Here is a 14,940-nt window from a genome sequence, read left to right as displayed (position 1 = left end):
GATTCATATTAGCCCGATTTAATGAATTGGAAGAAAGCATACGTCTTCATATGCACCTCAATTTGGCCCATTCACTTTTCACACTTCCTCCTTTTGTTTTTTATCTTTCACACTTTTGACTTTCTTTATTCATCCAAATAGCAAACTCATCACCACTCAACCTGACCAACTCGGCTATGTCCCCGTGCTGCAGTTCTCTGTCTTATCTAGATCATTTGCAATTGAATGGAATAGATCCCTTTTGGACAAAGTGGATTCACCTGCTGCTGCAGTGACCACAGGTGTGATAAGATCTAGAATTGGCATCTGGTGCGATCTCTCCGCTTCCACTCCAAAGAAAGTTACCTGTTTATTCCTATCATGCATTGGTTTTTGGGGTTTTCTTTGAGTAATGATGATCTCTTTAGTAGTCTGTTGGCGCCCTCTCCTGGAGGAATAGTTTGCTTGCTCTTGGACATTCTAAAAGAGAGGTCATGATAGACATTGAGCTTCTGAGCTCAATTGGGGACAGTCATGGGTGATGAATGTTTGCAACCTACTGCGAAGCCTCATACCGCAATATAAGGAACGTCAAATACTAAGAAAGGGCGGCCTATGAAAGAATTACTACTTTCAATAAGTACACTTAAACGGCTAATTGGGAATAGAAAAACTGTAAAAAGCCCTCTGAGAAAGCCCCCCTCTAACCTTTGATAGTAAGCTTTTCTGTAGTCTGCCTGTTGATGTATTTTCCGTTTGAACTGTGCACAACATGAAGAGACGGAACACTGGCGGCTTGTCACAATGCCCCCCGATGACATCACAATAGCGCTGCTGCCTAGAAAACAAGCTGCGCAGAAGAAGTTGTTCTTTGGGTGGGAGGGTGGGCTAGTGGAAGGAGGGGGCAATCTCTTTTTTTCCCGGGTGGTAGGGGGATGACAGGAGAAGGGAAGCGGGTGGTGAGAAAGGTACAGAGGGCAGGGTTTGGGGGCTGGTAAGGAAAGGGAAAAGATTAGGGTTTGGGGATGATGAAAGGGCTTTCTACGGGTAAGGATGGCAAAGGGTGGCAGTGACGGAAAGTCAGGCAACCTGTCCTGTCCGTCTTTTTGTATCGTGAATTGGAAAGACTGCAAGGGGGAGGGGAGTTGCTTGCGCCCTAAAGGAGGAGTTATTCAGATTCATTGCAGTGGGCGGCGGCTGCAAAACGCACCATTCTTCTTGTTTTTGCTCTGCAAAGCAGCCTTTTCAAGGGTTGGCTTGGGTGACAAAATGTCTTGTGTAGGCGTGGGTTTGTCTCCCTCTCGCTCTCTCTCCCTAAGATGTGTCCGGCATAGGCCAGGGTGCCACTCGAGGCCCAAACCAATTCTGGTTATCGCTTCTCGGCCTTTTGGCTAAGATCAAGTGTAGTATCTGTTCTTATCAGTTTAATATCTGATACGTCCCCTATCTGGGGACCATATATTAAATGGATTTTTAGAACAGGGAGATGGAAAAAGAGCTTGCTCTGTCCACTCCACGCATTGACCTGGTATTGCAGTACCTCCAGGAACGGTGCACCCCTTCTTAACCCAGTTTCCAAAAGCAGAACTCAATTCACCTGATTCATATTAGCCCGATTTAATGAATTGGAAGAAAGCATACGTCTTCATATGCACCTCAATTTGGCCCATTCACTTTTCACACTTCCTCCTTTTGTTTTTTATCTTTCACACTTTTGACTTTCTTTATTCATCCAAATAGCAAACTCATCACCACTCAACCTGACCAACTCGGCTATGTCCCCGTGCTGCAGTTCTCTGTCTTATCTAGATCATTTGCAATTGAATGGAATAGATCCCTTTTGGACAAAGTGGATTCACCTGCTGCTGCAGTGACCACAGGTGTGATAAGATCTAGAATTGGCATCTGGTGCGATCTCTCCGCTTCCACTCCAAAGAAAGTTACCTGTTTATTCCTATCATGCATTGGTTTTTGGGGTTTTCTTTGAGTAATGATGATCTCTTTAGTAGTCTGTTGGCGCCCTCTCCTGGAGGAATAGTTTGCTTGCTCTTGGACATTCTAAAAGAGAGGTCATGATAGACATTGAGCTTCTGAGCTCAATTGGGGACAGTCATGGGTGATGAATGTTTGCAACCTACTGCGAAGCCTCATACCGCAATATAAGGAACGTCAAATACTAAGAAAGGGCGGCCTATGAAAGAATTACTACTTTCAATAAGTACACTTAAACGGCTAATTGGGAATAGAAAAACTGTAAAAAGCCCTCTGAGAAAGCCCCCCTCTAACCTTTGATAGTAAGCTTTTCTGTAGTCTGCCTGTTGATGTATTTTCCGTTTGAACTGTGCACAACATGAAGAGACGGAACACTGGCGGCTTGTCACAATGCCCCCCGATGACATCACAATAGCGCTGCTGCCTAGAAAACAAGCTGCGCAGAAGAAGTTGTTCTTTGGGTGGGAGGGTGGGCTAGTGGAAGGAGGGGGCAATCTCTTTTTTTCCCGGGTGGTAGGGGGATGACAGGAGAAGGGAAGCGGGTGGTGAGAAAGGTACAGAGGGCAGGGTTTGGGGGCTGGGAAGGAAAGGGAAAAGATTAGGGTTTGGGGATGATGAAAGGGCTTTCTACGGGTAAGGATGGCAAAGGGTGGCAGTGACGGAAAGTCAGGCAACCTGTCCTGTCCGTCTTTTTGTATCGTGAATTGGAAAGACTGGAAGGGGGAGGGGAGTTGCTTGCGCCCTAAAGGAGGAGTTACTCAGATTCATTGCAGTGGGCGGCGGCTGCAAAACGCACCATTCTTCTTGTTTTTGCTCTGCAAAGCAGCCTTTTCAAGGGTTGGCTTGGGTGACAAAATGTCTTGTGTAGGCGTGGGTTTGTCTCCCTCTCGCTCTCTCTCCCTAAGATGTGTCCGGCATAGGCCAGGGTGCCACTCGAGGCCCAAACCAATTCTGGTTATCGCTTCTCGGCCTTTTGGCTAAGATCAAGTGTAGTATCTGTTCTTATCAGTTTAATATCTGATACGTCCCCTATCTGGGGACCATATATTAAATGGATTTTTAGAACAGGGAGATGGAAAAAGAGCTTGCTCTGTCCACTCCACGCATTGACCTGGTATTGCAGTACCTCCAGGAACGGTGCACCCCTTCTTAACCCAGTTTCCAAAAGCAGAACTCAATTCACCTGATTCATATTAGCCCGATTTAATGAATTGGAAGAAAGCATACGTCTTCATATGCACCTCAATTTGGCCCATTCACTTTTCACACTTCCTCCTTTTGTTTTTTATCTTTCACACTTTTGACTTTCTTTATTCATCCAAATAGCAAACTCATCACCACTCAACCTGACCAACTCGGCTATGTCCCCGTGCTGCAGTTCTCTGTCTTATCTAGATCATTTGCAATTGAATGGAATAGATCCCTTTTGGACAAAGTGGATTCACCTGCTGCTGCAGTGACCACAGGTGTGATAAGATCTAGAATTGGCATCTGGTGCGATCTCTCCGCTTCCACTCCAAAGAAAGTTACCTGTTTATTCCTATCATGCATTGGTTTTTGGGGTTTTCTTTGAGTAATGATGATCTCTTTAGTAGTCTGTTGGCGCCCTCTCCTGGAGGAATAGTTTGCTTGCTCTTGGACATTCTAAAAGAGAGGTCATGATAGACATTGAGCTTCTGAGCTCAATTGGGGACAGTCATGGGTGATGAATGTTTGCAACCTACTGCGAAGCCTCATACCGCAATATAAGGAACGTCAAATACTAAGAAAGGGCGGCCTATGAAAGAATTACTACTTTCAATAAGTACACTTAAACGGCTAATTGGGAATAGAAAAACTGTAAAAAGCCCTCTGAGAAAGCCCCCCTCTAACCTTTGATAGTAAGCTTTTCTGTAGTCTGCCTGTTGATGTATTTTCCGTTTGAACTGTGCACAACATGAAGAGACGGAACACTGGCGGCTTGTCACAATGCCCCCCGATGACATCACAATAGCGCTGCTGCCTAGAAAACAAGCTGCGCAGAAGAAGTTGTTCTTTGGGTGGGAGGGTGGGCTAGTGGAAGGAGGGGGCAATCTCTTTTTTTCCCGGGTGGTAGGGGGATGACAGGAGAAGGGAAGCGGGTGGTGAGAAAGGTACAGAGGGCAGGGTTTGGGGGCTGGGAAGGAAAGGGAAAAGATTAGGGTTTGGGGATGATGAAAGGGCTTTCTACGGGTAAGGATGGCAAAGGGTGGCAGTGACGGAAAGTCAGGCAACCTGTCCTGTCCGTCTTTTTGTATCGTGAATTGGAAAGACTGCAAGGGGGAGGGGAGTTGCTTGCGCCCTAAAGGAGGAGTTATTCAGATTCATTGCAGTGGGCGGCGGCTGCAAAACGCACCATTCTTCTTGTTTTTGCTCTGCAAAGCAGCCTTTTCAAGGGTTGGCTTGGGTGACAAAATGTCTTGTGTAGGCGTGGGTTTGTCTCCCTCTCGCTCTCTCTCCCTAAGATGTGTCCGGCATAGGCCAGGGTGCCACTCGAGGCCCAAACCAATTCTGGTTATCGCTTCTCGGCCTTTTGGCTAAGATCAAGTGTAGTATCGTTCGAAAAGGTGGTTTAAGGCTCCGGCCACCTTAGTACAATGATGCAATGCACACTGGAAGGTTGCGCTTGTTAGTACTTTGGGAGGATAGTATATCCATCTAGAGGAAACCATGGCCCTACCAGGATCGAGGCTATTAGACTGAGTAAGTGTGGGGGCTATGGTGCAATGTGCCCCAGGATTGACGACCCTGGAGTGAGTCTGAGCTTGCTGGCTTTGGACCCCGGCAAGCCTTGGGCTCTGTAGCACACCGTACCTTGCCCTTTCATACTTTCTGAGCATATTGCTCTATCCCGGCCTTCTGACTAGGAAGGGAAATTTTTATAATCATGGTCGGAGGTCCGTTCAGCTTTGGGCTGAGAAACCAACACCCGGTTGGAGGTCCGGGTCAGCTTCGGCTGAGAAACCAACACCCGGTTGGAGGTCCGGGTCAGCTTCGGCTGAGAAACCAACACCCGGTTGGAGGTCCGGTTAGCCTTGGGCTGAGAAACCAACACCGGTTGACGGTCCGGGCAGTTTCGGCTGCGAAACCAACAACTAGTAGCTCTCTACTCCACTTGGGTAAGATGCCTGGGTGGACGCTGGGAGCAATGACAAGGCTCAACCAGGCTTCGGCTTGGGGGAGCACCGAAGATCCCTGACCCTTGCTGTGGCCTTCTGGCTCGGAGGGACGGGGTTGATTTTTGGGGACCCTCTCCTCACGGAGGGGTCCACACGAATCCTAGCCTTTGCACTGTTTTTGGTGTGACTTCGGTCATGCATTTTTTGCGGTGCTTTGGAAAGCTTCATTAAATCAAAAATCTGTTCTTATCAGTTTAATATCTGATACGTCCCCTATCTGGGGACCATATATTAAATGGATTTTTAGAACAGGGAGATGGAAAAAGAGCTTGCTCTGTCCACTCCACGCATTGACCTGGTATTGCAGTACCTCCAGGAACGGTGCACCCCTTCTTAACCCAGTTTCCAAAAGCAGAACTCAATTCACCTGATTCATATTAGCCCGATTTAATGAATTGGAAGAAAGCATACGTCTTCATATGCACCTCAATTTGGCCCATTCACTTTTCACACTTCCTCCTTTTGTTTTTTATCTTTCACACTTTTGACTTTCTTTATTCATCCAAATAGCAAACTCATCACCACTCAACCTGACCAACTCGGCTATGTCCCCGTGCTGCAGTTCTCTGTCTTATCTAGATCATTTGCAATTGAATGGAATAGATCCCTTTTGGACAAAGTGGATTCACCTGCTGCTGCAGTGACCACAGGTGTGATAAGATCTAGAATTGGCATCTGGTGCGATCTCTCCGCTTCCACTCCAAAGAAAGTTACCTGTTTATTCCTATCATGCATTGGTTTTTGGGGTTTTCTTTGAGTAATGATGATCTCTTTAGTAGTCTGTTGGCGCCCTCTCCTGGAGGAATAGTTTGCTTGCTCTTGGACATTCTAAAAGAGAGGTCATGATAGACATTGAGCTTCTGAGCTCAATTGGGGACAGTCATGGGTGATGAATGTTTGCAACCTACTGCGAAGCCTCATACCGCAATATAAGGAACGTCAAATACTAAGAAAGGGCGGCCTATGAAAGAATTACTACTTTCAATAAGTACACTTAAACGGCTAATTGGGAATAGAAAAACTGTAAAAAGCCCTCTGAGAAAGCCCCCCTCTAACCTTTGATAGTAAGCTTTTCTGTAGTCTGCCTGTTGATGTATTTTCCGTTTGAACTGTGCACAACATGAAGAGACGGAACACTGGCGGCTTGTCACAATTCCCCCCGATGACATCACAATAGCGCTGCTGCCTAGAAAACAAGCTGCGCAGAAGAAGTTGTTCTTTGGGTGGGAGGGTGGGCTAGTGGAAGGAGGGGGCAATCTCTTTTTTTCCCGGGTGGTAGGGGGATGACAGGAGAAGGGAAGCGGGTGGTGAGAAAGGTACAGAGGGCAGGGTTTGGGGGCTGGGAAGGAAAGGGAAAAGATTAGGGTTTGGGGATGATGAAAGGGCTTTCTACGGGTAAGGATGGCAAAGGGTGGCAGTGACGGAAAGTCAGGCAACCTGTCCTGTCCGTCTTTTTGTATCGTGAATTGGAAAGACTGCAAGGGGGAGGGGAGTTGCTTGCGCCCTAAAGGAGGAGTTATTCAGATTCATTGCAGTGGGCGGCGGCTGCAAAACGCACCATTCTTCTTGTTTTTGCTCTGCAAAGCAGCCTTTTCAAGGGTTGGCTTGGGTGACAAAATGTCTTGTGTAGGCGTGGGTTTGTCTCCCTCTCGCTCTCTCTCCCTAAGATGTGTCCGGCATAGGCCAGGGTGCCACTCGAGGCCCAAACCAATTCTGGTTATCGCTTCTCGGCCTTTTGGCTAAGATCAAGTGTAGTATCTGTTCTTATCAGTTTAATATCTGATACGTCCCCTATCTGGGGACCATATATTAAATGGATTTTTAGAACAGGGAGATGGAAAAAGAGCTTGCTCTGTCCACTCCACGCATTGACCTGGTATTGCAGTACCTCCAGGAACGGTGCACCCCTTCTTAACCCAGTTTCCAAAAGCAGAACTCAATTCACCTGATTCATATTAGCCCGATTTAATGAATTGGAAGAAAGCATACGTCTTCATATGCACCTCAATTTGGCCCATTCACTTTTCACACTTCCTCCTTTTGTTTTTTATCTTTCACACTTTTGACTTTCTTTATTCATCCAAATAGCAAACTCATCACCACTCAACCTGACCAACTCGGCTATGTCCCCGTGCTGCAGTTCTCTGTCTTATCTAGATCATTTGCAATTGAATGGAATAGATCCCTTTTGGACAAAGTGGATTCACCTGCTGCTGCAGTGACCACAGGTGTGATAAGATCTAGAATTGGCATCTGGTGCGATCTCTCCGCTTCCACTCCAAAGAAAGTTACCTGTTTATTCCTATCATGCATTGGTTTTTGGGGTTTTCTTTGAGTAATGATGATCTCTTTAGTAGTCTGTTGGCGCCCTCTCCTGGAGGAATAGTTTGCTTGCTCTTGGACATTCTAAAAGAGAGGTCATGATAGACATTGAGCTTCTGAGCTCAATTGGGGACAGTCATGGGTGATGAATGTTTGCAACCTACTGCGAAGCCTCATACCGCAATATAAGGAACGTCAAATACTAAGAAAGGGCGGCCTATGAAAGAATTACTACTTTCAATAAGTACACTTAAACGGCTAATTGGGAATAGAAAAACTGTAAAAAGCCCTCTGAGAAAGCCCCCCTCTAACCTTTGATAGTAAGCTTTTCTGTAGTCTGCCTGTTGATGTATTTTCCGTTTGAACTGTGCACAACATGAAGAGACGGAACACTGGCGGCTTGTCACAATGCCCCCCGATGACATCACAATAGCGCTGCTGCCTAGAAAACAAGCTGCGCAGAAGAAGTTGTTCTTTGGGTGGGAGGGTGGGCTAGTGGAAGGAGGGGGCAATCTCTTTTTTTCCCGGGTGGTAGGGGGATGACAGGAGAAGGGAAGCGGGTGGTGAGAAAGGTACAGAGGGCAGGGTTTGGGGGCTGGGAAGGAAAGGGAAAAGATTAGGGTTTGGGGATGATGAAAGGGCTTTCTACGGGTAAGGATGGCAAAGGGTGGCAGTGACGGAAAGTCAGGCAACCTGTCCTGTCCGTCTTTTTGTATCGTGAATTGGAAAGACTGCAAGGGGGAGGGGAGTTGCTTGCGCCCTAAAGGAGGAGTTATTCAGATTCATTGCAGTGGGCGGCGGCTGCAAAACGCACCATTCTTCTTGTTTTTGCTCTGCAAAGCAGCCTTTTCAAGGGTTGGCTTGGGTGACAAAATGTCTTGTGTAGGCGTGGGTTTGTCTCCCTCTCGCTCTCTCTCCCTAAGATGTGTCCGGCATAGGCCAGGGTGCCACTCGAGGCCCAAACCAATTCTGGTTATCGCTTCTCGGCCTTTTGGCTAAGATCAAGTGTAGTATCTGTTCTTATCAGTTTAATATCTGATACGTCCCCTATCTGGGGACCATATATTAAATGGATTTTTAGAACAGGGAGATGGAAAAAGAGCTTGCTCTGTCCACTCCACGCATTGACCTGGTATTGCAGTACCTCCAGGAACGGTGCACCCCTTCTTAACCCAGTTTCCAAAAGCAGAACTCAATTCACCTGATTCATATTAGCCCGATTTAATGAATTGGAAGAAAGCATACGTCTTCATATGCACCTCAATTTGGCCCATTCACTTTTCACACTTCCTCCTTTTGTTTTTTATCTTTCACACTTTTGACTTTCTTTATTCATCCAAATAGCAAACTCATCACCACTCAACCTGACCAACTCGGCTATGTCCCCGTGCTGCAGTTCTCTGTCTTATCTAGATCATTTGCAATTGAATGGAATAGATCCCTTTTGGACAAAGTGGATTCACCTGCTGCTGCAGTGACCACAGGTGTGATAAGATCTAGAATTGGCATCTGGTGCGATCTCTCCGCTTCCACTCCAAAGAAAGTTACCTGTTTATTCCTATCATGCATTGGTTTTTGGGGTTTTCTTTGAGTAATGATGATCTCTTTAGTAGTCTGTTGGCGCCCTCTCCTGGAGGAATAGTTTGCTTGCTCTTGGACATTCTAAAAGAGAGGTCATGATAGACATTGAGCTTCTGAGCTCAATTGGGGACAGTCATGGGTGATGAATGTTTGCAACCTACTGCGAAGCCTCATACCGCAATATAAGGAACGTCAAATACTAAGAAAGGGCGGCCTATGAAAGAATTACTACTTTCAATAAGTACACTTAAACGGCTAATTGGGAATAGAAAAACTGTAAAAAGCCCTCTGAGAAAGCCCCCCTCTAACCTTTGATAGTAAGCTTTTCTGTAGTCTGCCTGTTGATGTATTTTCCGTTTGAACTGTGCACAACATGAAGAGACGGAACACTGGCGGCTTGTCACAATGCCCCCCGATGACATCACAATAGCGCTGCTGCCTAGAAAACAAGCTGCGCAGAAGAAGTTGTTCTTTGGGTGGGAGGGTGGGCTAGTGGAAGGAGGGGGCAATCTCTTTTTTTCCCGGGTGGTAGGGGGATGACAGGAGAAGGGAAGCGGGTGGTGAGAAAGGTACAGAGGGCAGGGTTTGGGGGCTGGGAAGGAAAGGGAAAAGATTAGGGTTTGGGGATGATGAAAGGGCTTTCTACGGGTAAGGATGGCAAAGGGTGGCAGTGACGGAAAGTCAGGCAACCTGTCCTGTCCGTCTTTTTGTATCGTGAATTGGAAAGACTGCAAGGGGGAGGGGAGTTGCTTGCGCCCTAAAGGAGGAGTTATTCAGATTCATTGCAGTGGGCGGCGGCTGCAAAACGCACCATTCTTCTTGTTTTTGCTCTGCAAAGCAGCCTTTTCAAGGGTTGGCTTGGGTGACAAAATGTCTTGTGTAGGCGTGGGTTTGTCTCCCTCTCGCTCTCTCTCCCTAAGATGTGTCCGGCATAGGCCAGGGTGCCACTCGAGGCCCAAACCAATTCTGGTTATCGCTTCTCGGCCTTTTGGCTAAGATCAAGTGTAGTATCTGTTCTTATCAGTTTAATATCTGATACGTCCCCTATCTGGGGACCATATATTAAATGGATTTTTAGAACAGGGAGATGGAAAAAGAGCTTGCTCTGTCCACTCCACGCATTGACCTGGTATTGCAGTACCTCCAGGAACGGTGCACCCCTTCTTAACCCAGTTTCCAAAAGCAGAACTCAATTCACCTGATTCATATTAGCCCGATTTAATGAATTGGAAGAAAGCATACGTCTTCATATGCACCTCAATTTGGCCCATTCACTTTTCACACTTCCTCCTTTTGTTTTTTATCTTTCACACTTTTGACTTTCTTTATTCATCCAAATAGCAAACTCATCACCACTCAACCTGACCAACTCGGCTATGTCCCCGTGCTGCAGTTCTCTGTCTTATCTAGATCATTTGCAATTGAATGGAATAGATCCCTTTTGGACAAAGTGGATTCACCTGCTGCTGCAGTGACCACAGGTGTGATAAGATCTAGAATTGGCATCTGGTGCGATCTCTCCGCTTCCACTCCAAAGAAAGTTACCTGTTTATTCCTATCATGCATTGGTTTTTGGGGTTTTCTTTGAGTAATGATGATCTCTTTAGTAGTCTGTTGGCGCCCTCTCCTGGAGGAATAGTTTGCTTGCTCTTGGACATTCTAAAAGAGAGGTCATGATAGACATTGAGCTTCTGAGCTCAATTGGGGACAGTCATGGGTGATGAATGTTTGCAACCTACTGCGAAGCCTCATACCGCAATATAAGGAACGTCAAATACTAAGAAAGGGCGGCCTATGAAAGAATTACTACTTTCAATAAGTACACTTAAACGGCTAATTGGGAATAGAAAAACTGTAAAAAGCCCTCTGAGAAAGCCCCCCTCTAACCTTTGATAGTAAGCTTTTCTGTAGTCTGCCTGTTGATGTATTTTCCGTTTGAACTGTGCACAACATGAAGAGACGGAACACTGGCGGCTTGTCACAATGCCCCCCGATGACATCACAATAGCGCTGCTGCCTAGAAAACAAGCTGCGCAGAAGAAGTTGTTCTTTGGGTGGGAGGGTGGGCTAGTGGAAGGAGGGGGCAATCTCTTTTTTTCCCGGGTGGTAGGGGGATGACAGGAGAAGGGAAGCGGGTGGTGAGAAAGGTACAGAGGGCAGGGTTTGGGGGCTGGGAAGGAAAGGGAAAAGATTAGGGTTTGGGGATGATGAAAGGGCTTTCTACGGGTAAGGATGGCAAAGGGTGGCAGTGACGGAAAGTCAGGCAACCTGTCCTGTCCGTCTTTTTGTATCGTGAATTGGAAAGACTGCAAGGGGGAGGGGAGTTGCTTGCGCCCTAAAGGAGGAGTTATTCAGATTCATTGCAGTGGGCGGCGGCTGCAAAACGCACCATTCTTCTTGTTTTTGCTCTGCAAAGCAGCCTTTTCAAGGGTTGGCTTGGGTGACAAAATGTCTTGTGTAGGCGTGGGTTTGTCTCCCTCTCGCTCTCTCTCCCTAAGATGTGTCCGGCATAGGCCAGGGTGCCACTCGAGGCCCAAACCAATTCTGGTTATCGCTTCTCGGCCTTTTGGCTAAGATCAAGTGTAGTATCTGTTCTTATCAGTTTAATATCTGATACGTCCCCTATCTGGGGACCATATATTAAATGGATTTTTAGAACAGGGAGATGGAAAAAGAGCTTTCTCTGTCCACTCCACGCATTGACCTGGTATTGCAGTACCTCCAGGAACGGTGCACCCCTTCTTAACCCAGTTTCCAAAAGCAGAACTCAATTCACCTGATTCATATTAGCCCGATTTAATGAATTGGAAGAAAGCATACGTCTTCATATGCACCTCAATTTGGCCCATTCACTTTTCACACTTCCTCCTTTTGTTTTTTATCTTTCACACTTTTGACTTTCTTTATTCATCCAAATAGCAAACTCATCACCACTCAACCTGACCAACTCGGCTATGTCCCCGTGCTGCAGTTCTCTGTCTTATCTAGATCATTTGCAATTGAATGGAATAGATCCCTTTTGGACAAAGTGGATTCACCTGCTGCTGCAGTGACCACAGGTGTGATAAGATCTAGAATTGGCATCTGGTGCGATCTCTCCGCTTCCACTCCAAAGAAAGTTACCTGTTTATTCCTATCATGCATTGGTTTTTGGGGTTTTCTTTGAGTAATGATGATCTCTTTAGTAGTCTGTTGGCGCCCTCTCCTGGAGGAATAGTTTGCTTGCTCTTGGACATTCTAAAAGAGAGGTCATGATAGACATTGAGCTTCTGAGCTCAATTGGGGACAGTCATGGGTGATGAATGTTTGCAACCTACTGCGAAGCCTCATACCGCAATATAAGGAACGTCAAATACTAAGAAAGGGCGGCCTATGAAAGAATTACTACTTTCAATAAGTACACTTAAACGGCTAATTGGGAATAGAAAAACTGTAAAAAGCCCTCTGAGAAAGCCCCCCTCTAACCTTTGATAGTAAGCTTTTCTGTAGTCTGCCTGTTGATGTATTTTCCGTTTGAACTGTGCACAACATGAAGAGACGGAACACTGGCGGCTTGTCACAATGCCCCCCGATGACATCACAATAGCGCTGCTGCCTAGAAAACAAGCTGCGCAGAAGAAGTTGTTCTTTGGGTGGGAGGGTGGGCTAGTGGAAGGAGGGGGCAATCTCTTTTTTTCCCGGGTGGTAGGGGGATGACAGGAGAAGGGAAGCGGGTGGTGAGAAAGGTACAGAGGGCAGGGTTTGGGGGCTGGGAAGGAAAGGGAAAAGATTAGGGTTTGGGGATGATGAAAGGGCTTTCTACGGGTAAGGATGGCAAAGGGTGGCAGTGACGGAAAGTCAGGCAACCTGTCCTGTCCGTCTTTTTGTATCGTGAATTGGAAAGACTGCAAGGGGGAGGGGAGTTGCTTGCGCCCTAAAGGAGGAGTTATTCAGATTCATTGCAGTGGGCGGCGGCTGCAAAACGCACCATTCTTCTTGTTTTTGCTCTGCAAAGCAGCCTTTTCAAGGGTTGGCTTGGGTGACAAAATGTCTTGTGTAGGCGTGGGTTTGTCTCCCTCTCGCTCTCTCTCCCTAAGATGTGTCCGGCATAGGCCAGGGTGCCACTCGAGGCCCAAACCAATTCTGGTTATCGCTTCTCGGCCTTTTGGCTAAGATCAAGTGTAGTATCTGTTCTTATCAGTTTAATATCTGATACGTCCCCTATCTGGGGACCATATATTAAATGGATTTTTAGAACAGGGAGATGGAAAAAGAGCTTGCTCTGTCCACTCCACGCATTGACCTGGTATTGCAGTACCTCCAGGAACGGTGCACCCCTTCTTAACCCAGTTTCCAAAAGCAGAACTCAATTCACCTGATTCATATTAGCCCGATTTAATGAATTGGAAGAAAGCATACGTCTTCATATGCACCTCAATTTGGCCCATTCACTTTTCACACTTCCTCCTTTTGTTTTTTATCTTTCACACTTTTGACTTTCTTTATTCATCCAAATAGCAAACTCATCACCACTCAACCTGACCAACTCGGCTATGTCCCCGTGCTGCAGTTCTCTGTCTTATCTAGATCATTTGCAATTGAATGGAATAGATCCCTTTTGGACAAAGTGGATTCACCTGCTGCTGCAGTGACCACAGGTGTGATAAGATCTAGAATTGGCATCTGGTGCGATCTCTCCGCTTCCACTCCAAAGAAAGTTACCTGTTTATTCCTATCATGCATTGGTTTTTGGGGTTTTCTTTGAGTAATGATGATCTCTTTAGTAGTCTGTTGGCGCCCTCTCCTGGAGGAATAGTTTGCTTGCTCTTGGACATTCTAAAAGAGAGGTCATGATAGACATTGAGCTTCTGAGCTCAATTGGGGACAGTCATGGGTGATGAATGTTTGCAACCTACTGCGAAGCCTCATACCGCAATATAAGGAACGTCAAATACTAAGAAAGGGCGGCCTATGAAAGAATTACTACTTTCAATAAGTACACTTAAACGGCTAATTGGGAATAGAAAAACTGTAAAAAGCCCTCTGAGAAAGCCCCCCTCTAACCTTTGATAGTAAGCTTTTCTGTAGTCTGCCTGTTGATGTATTTTCCGTTTGAACTGTGCACAACATGAAGAGACGGAACACTGGCGGCTTGTCACAATGCCCCCCGATGACATCACAATAGCGCTGCTGCCTAGAAAACAAGCTGCGCAGAAGAAGTTGTTCTTTGGGTGGGAGGGTGGGCTAGTGGAAGGAGGGGGCAATCTCTTTTTTTCCCGGGTGGTAGGGGGATGACAGGAGAAGGGAAGCGGGTGGTGAGAAAGGTACAGAGGGCAGGGTTTGGGGGCTGGGAAGGAAAGGGAAAAGATTAGGGTTTGGGGATGATGAAAGGGCTTTCTACGGGTAAGGATGGCAAAGGGTGGCAGTGACGGAAAGTCAGGCAACCTGTCCTGTCCGTCTTTTTGTATCGTGAATTGGAAAGACTGCAAGGGGGAGGGGAGTTGCTTGCGCCCTAAAGGAGGAGTTATTCAGATTCATTGCAGTGGGCGGCGGCTGCAAAACGCACCATTCTTCTTGTTTTTGCTCTGCAAAGCAGCCTTTTCAAGGGTTGGCTTGGGTGACAAAATGTCTTGTGTAGGCGTGGGTTTGTCTCCCTCTCGCTCTCTCTCCCTAAGATGTGTCCGGCATAGGCCAGGGTGCCACTCGAGGCCCAAACCAATTCTGGTTATCGCTTCTCGGCCTTTTGGCTAAGATCAGGTGCAGAGCTTCACTGTTTTGTGCCTGGCTTTGGCTGGAAGGTGCTCGGGGTACCCGGCTCTTTGGCCTGGGGGGATCGTTTCACCTCACGGTGGGACTTCACCCCCCTGCTGCTATTAGGGAGCCGGATTAG

The 14,940-nt window shown here is 46.8% G+C and overlaps 8 non-coding genes and 1 pseudogene across 8 annotated transcripts; all 9 read left to right on the top strand.

Annotated features, from left to right (window-relative positions):
- The first annotated feature begins 1,350 nt into the window (after positions 1 to 1,350).
- Positions 1,351 to 1,541, top strand: LOC142264991 (U2 spliceosomal RNA). The gene has a single exon (XR_012731388.1). It is a non-coding gene; the product is annotated as a U2 spliceosomal RNA (small nuclear RNA).
- A 1,387-nt stretch (positions 1,542 to 2,928) lies between these two features.
- Positions 2,929 to 3,119, top strand: LOC142264990 (U2 spliceosomal RNA). Its single transcript, XR_012731387.1, has one exon. It is a non-coding gene; the product is annotated as a U2 spliceosomal RNA (small nuclear RNA).
- Positions 3,120 to 4,506: 1,387 nt separating this feature from the next.
- On the top strand, positions 4,507 to 4,648 carry LOC142264949 (U2 spliceosomal RNA; annotated as a pseudogene).
- A 659-nt stretch (positions 4,649 to 5,307) lies between these two features.
- Positions 5,308 to 5,500, top strand: LOC142264928 (U2 spliceosomal RNA). The gene has a single exon (XR_012731342.1). It is a non-coding gene; the product is annotated as a U2 spliceosomal RNA (small nuclear RNA).
- Positions 5,501 to 6,887: 1,387 nt separating this feature from the next.
- On the top strand, positions 6,888 to 7,078 carry LOC142264989 (U2 spliceosomal RNA). Its single transcript, XR_012731386.1, has one exon. It is a non-coding gene; the product is annotated as a U2 spliceosomal RNA (small nuclear RNA).
- A 1,387-nt stretch (positions 7,079 to 8,465) lies between these two features.
- Positions 8,466 to 8,656, top strand: LOC142264987 (U2 spliceosomal RNA). The gene has a single exon (XR_012731385.1). It is a non-coding gene; the product is annotated as a U2 spliceosomal RNA (small nuclear RNA).
- A 1,387-nt stretch (positions 8,657 to 10,043) lies between these two features.
- LOC142264986 (U2 spliceosomal RNA) lies at positions 10,044 to 10,234 on the top strand. Its single transcript, XR_012731384.1, has one exon. It is a non-coding gene; the product is annotated as a U2 spliceosomal RNA (small nuclear RNA).
- Positions 10,235 to 11,621: 1,387 nt separating this feature from the next.
- LOC142264925 (U2 spliceosomal RNA) lies at positions 11,622 to 11,812 on the top strand. Its single transcript, XR_012731340.1, has one exon. It is a non-coding gene; the product is annotated as a U2 spliceosomal RNA (small nuclear RNA).
- A 1,387-nt stretch (positions 11,813 to 13,199) lies between these two features.
- LOC142264985 (U2 spliceosomal RNA) lies at positions 13,200 to 13,390 on the top strand. The gene has a single exon (XR_012731383.1). It is a non-coding gene; the product is annotated as a U2 spliceosomal RNA (small nuclear RNA).
- Positions 13,391 to 14,940: the final 1,550 nt, after the last annotated feature.

This window comes from Anomaloglossus baeobatrachus, unplaced genomic scaffold, assembly GCF_048569485.1.
Source record: "Anomaloglossus baeobatrachus isolate aAnoBae1 unplaced genomic scaffold, aAnoBae1.hap1 Scaffold_2714, whole genome shotgun sequence".
Classification (NCBI taxonomy): Eukaryota; Metazoa; Chordata; class Amphibia; order Anura; family Aromobatidae; genus Anomaloglossus; species Anomaloglossus baeobatrachus.
The sequence above is the reverse complement of the archived record's forward strand: the minus strand, read 5'-3'. Positions and strand labels throughout refer to the sequence as shown.